We start from the raw sequence: 4,843 nt of genomic DNA on the forward strand, positions 1-4,843 counted from the left end.
GCAAAGTCTCAACAAAGTTGCTTGGCTGATCTACCTCCTGTCACGGTTTGGCAGGTTTGAAACATAGAAGTATGAAAGAAACAAATGTCACACAAATGTCTTTAAATGACCACTGTGCCAGTCCATTTCCACCCAGCCCTTAATAAAGCTTCCTCTCTTTTTTTCTTGTTTACTTATGTATGTTAAATGCGATTGTTCATGACAGTGTCATCAGAGCATTTGTCAGAGTATTAACTCTATATTATAGAGTCTGACATTTTTATTGCAGGCTGCGTTCAATTTGGCTGATGTCAAGTTGTCCAAAAAAAACAGTCTCAAGTTTGAATTGAAATGGACATTAAGACATCTAATTATGTCATTAACACTAAAGTTCAAGTTGTGTTCACATCAGTTCTTGGCCACGCAAGCACTAGATAGTAAGGTCTGTCCACCACGTTTGACCAGACTGGGATATCTCAACAACTATTGGATGGATCGCCATGGAATTATGTAAAGACATTCATGGTCCCCAGAGTATGAATCCCACTGACTTTGTGATCCCCTGACTTTTACCCTGCTACTACCACTTAATCATTCATCTAGCTACATCATCTGCGCAACATTTAATTATGTCCAATAATTTGGTTTATGACTAAACTAATGAGAACATTGCCGATATTACTTGCTAAACATGTTGACGCGGTCATTGCGAGTATCTTCGCATACATGTGCTTGCAGATGTGTGGTTCTGACTAAAATTAAATTTTGATGGACAATACCAACTTATTTGCAGATTTTAACTTATTTAAGCTTATATTTTCAATGCTCATACAAAATATCTTTGATCTTGACAAAAAAATATTGTGTAAGTGCATGTAGCATACGGATCAATACTGAAATACTGATAAATTCCAACTCTAGTTAGCCATAGCGATTGTACTGTATAGACAATAATTTAGGCAGTATCCCTACAGAATTTGGTATATGAACTGAAAGAACAAATCAGGTGTTTTTGAAGATGTCAAAAACACTGAATTAAAAGTCCAACTCAATTATAAGTTTGCTGGAGTTTAATTTGATGTATTCTTGACTTGAAACAGGTGGATACAAACTGACTCGAGGAGACTTGATTTCTGGACCAGTGATGCTCTAATGGTGCAAGTCGCTGGCTGTCAGCACTGGGCTTATGGCCTTTTTTTTTTTTTCAGGAAAACTTCCAGCTGGCCCTGTGTGTGGAATTACACCCAAGGATCCAAGGAGGGCCGGCTCAGAGAGAAGAAAACAGCTGTCAGACAATGAATTACTGTCCTGTGACCAGACAAGTGCTTTTCTGAGGAGTGGATGAGGAAGCTGGGAGCGTGTCAAGAGTCACACATATACACACACACTCTCTCACGTGCACATACACGCACATTTTGTATGCATACTCGCTCACATCCAGGCGCTCATGAGGTCACACATGTAGAAAAGCAACAACTGACTGAGAAGTTGAACCACTTTTCCTCCTTGTAAACCCTGTAATATTTTATATTTCACAGCGTCAAATACTTCCTTCTGTACTGTAAACATAACATAAGCCCAACAGAATTCCCCACTGTCACATGTTCAGTGCTACAGTAAGATCCTGAAGTTAGAAGGGGGGAAAAAAGGAAATTCTCAGACTTTCCAAAAATGTTGTTCTTTTTCTGGTGAGGGCTCTAAAAAGGTCTATCGGCTCACTTTGGCAGCAGCGTGGCTTTGCAATGAAAACAGCGCACATCCTCAGACTGACCCCTGTGAACCGAGTCGGCAGCTCCGTTCAACAACACCAGAGCCTGCGGATCTCAAAGCCAGCCTCAGTCTCACACATGACTGTGAGGGTCCTGAGGCTCAACGGTCTCACCGCACAGAGGAGGCTCTTATGTCGGCGTAATGGAGTTAAGCGGATTGTTGGAATATGGGGTTAAATGTCAGCCAGATCTGGTTATCATGCAGTTATTTACTGTCATCTTATCAATGAGCAGTACGCAGCCCGCTGCAGTAGCTCCCTCGCTACTGTCTTACCGAGAACGGACCGTCTAGGGGGGTCTGTGAGCATGCTCCCCCAAGAAGACAATGTTGTACATTTTAAAGTTAAATGTATCAATCTGGTGCACTGTGACAGAAAAATGAAGATCTATGAAGAACGTTTTGCTCTTGCAAACAACTTTGTGATCTCACACCGTTAGAGTTAAGTACAACATTTCCATTTATATATAAAAATGAATCAAATAATTAACTATGATGTATTGTTAAGTAGTAGGCAATATAACTATCAAGTAGGCTATATACAGTAGATACAATTAGCTCCACCTTTACCAGATGCAAGTGAACAACACTTAATTGCATCAATAATTTGACTCCAATATACGGTACATATTAGTAGAAGCCTCATTCTGCGTTTTTGCAAATATTACGGTGTGATTCAAAGAAAAAGGAGTTAACAGCTTTAGATTGTATTTTCATGACACTGCAAAACACTTGTAGGTATAAATAAACCTGCATCCTGAGTATAAGGTGTAGAGCATCTCTCTACAGTGTGTGTGTGTGTGTGTGTGTGTGTGTGTGTGTGTGTGTGTGTGTGTGTGTGTGTGTGTGTGTGTGGTGTGTTTGAGTGTGTGTTCTAGCATTTGTGTGCGTCTGCGTGTAGGAATGGCATTTAACGGTAATAATCAAATCTGCGCTCAATCTCAGGTGACCTCATCTAGTTGCAAAGAAAATCAATCTCTCCTGCCAGGGGGTTCTCTGCATCTCTCCTCGCTCGCAAGACTCTCCTCCGAACCAATCCGATTTAATTGGAAAGTAATGAAATTTCTTTTTAAGGAAATGATACAAGTTTACGAGGATGATCTCGTCGGGGAGACATGGGATAGCCTTATCTCGGTTTGGTTTTAGGAGAAGTGTCTAGTCCTTTCACAATGCCCTTGTATGAAATGACCTTGCTTTTATATCAGCTCTACCAGCTGGGTCCTATTACCTCAGCAACTGATGAGCCAGCCTAAAATGGTTTCTCAGTTGTATTTTTGTCCTATTGTAAATGTAAGGCTAATTTAAGACACATGCTGATAGTAGAAATGGTAATGGAGTTTGTATTATATTACACAGTACATCATGGCAATCCAGATAGGATGGGTGACAAGACTGAATTTGAGTAAAAACCTTGTTTCAAAGCCATACAAATCTTTAAAATCCTAAACATAGTTTGCTAAGGAGAATATATTTTATCAGTATTTGGGAATTTGCAGTCGAGTATGTAAAGACAGAGTTGTAAGGCTACAATTAGTGGTCGGAGGAATGCATATTCACATAAAGCAGCTGGTCTATTCAAAGCAATGGCTTGTGCCAGGACCATGGATGCCATCGGTTTCAGGGGGAAGACACTTAGAAAAAGGGGGGGGGGGGTGTCAAAGAACCACAGCAGCAAGCAGGATGATACATGATAGCCAGTGAGAGATGCTTTACTTGGCTTGATGTTAAGTGCCCACAGGAACCACGGCAGTATAATGCCAATAATATAGAATAAAATAAGTGAAGGTAAACATTAAATATATCAGTTCAGCCAGCTTCTGTGGGACGATGACAATAATCTGTGGAACCATTTCAGTTCAAACTATCATATTAAGAGCAATGTGGGTCTGTTGGTCAACCGCTTGGGTCGAGGTTTAAATATTTACATTACATTTTGAAGAGAAATTCATGGTCCCCAGAGGATGAAGCCTGGACTGACTTTGGGGATCCCCTGACTTCTCCTCTAGCCCCACCTTGAGGTTGACTACAGCAATGCTAACAGCTCTGTGAGCGGTAAAGCTGTAAACTGAGATAAGGCGCTGAATCATTTTTCCTTAGCAAATGTATATTTGGTGGCTCATACGACAAGCTAAGGTGGACAAGACGTATGCTCATTTAGATCTGTTCTGGCTTTTAGTCATTGTTACCATCTGCTTATGATAACAGTGTTTAGTCAAATAGGACACCTTCATGAAACCAACAAATATTACATTTCTTTCTGAATTTTTCTCAAAGGAGAACAGCACAAGCTAAATTTCAATTTTAGTTAGCCTCACATACTGTATATATAAAAAATGTTGGCAAATACGGGAAGCACACAGGAAACCAGACACTGGAAGAGAAACACAGACATGGAAGTCAACAGCAGGAATCAGTGGGAGCGACGGGGAGCTGATGGCTGTTGTTTCTGATGTTTGAAGTACGTTGTGCGATTTCTTGAACAGTTGCCAGTGCACTCCAGGGGGGGGGGGGGGGGGGGGGGGGGGGGATTTCAGACTAGTTCTTATTGAGTGTGCATGTTCCATTCAAGTAGCTTCATGACGCATGCACGTCTTATTTCTGCAGGCCATGAGTGGGCTCCCTGCCAGCAGCACATCTTCTCACACCACAAATCACGATGCAGAATCCCTCCACGTCGGTTTGGTTTTAGCTCAGCACCAAACTTAATCCGTGGCTGCCATCAAAACTGGTGATTCACTGCACCCCCCCCCCCCCCCCCCCCCCCCATATTTCCATATTTTATACAATCCTACTTATGTGTCATGTTTAAGTTTTGAATGTCTTCGGCTATAATAATTGTTTTTACGCAATGTAGACATCTTTCACTTTTTTCTAGAATTTAAATAATAAATATTTGGTGGAAAAAAAAAATATATATATATTAGGTTGTTTGTTTGCATGCAGCTGAAAAAGGGACATAGTGGAGCTATTTACACCTAAATATAACAAAATATAATAATTAAAATGTTCCAGGCAACACTGCTGGTGTCATTGCCATGATCAAATGTTTTAAAACTCTGCCTTATTCCTATTCCCTACAATGCAGACTGTGTGTCAG

The sequence above is a fragment of the Anarhichas minor genome, unplaced genomic scaffold (assembly GCF_050575085.1).
Source record: "Anarhichas minor isolate MPS153535 unplaced genomic scaffold, ASM5057508v1 ptg000022l, whole genome shotgun sequence".
In the NCBI taxonomy this organism is placed as follows: Eukaryota; Metazoa; Chordata; class Actinopteri; order Perciformes; family Anarhichadidae; genus Anarhichas; species Anarhichas minor.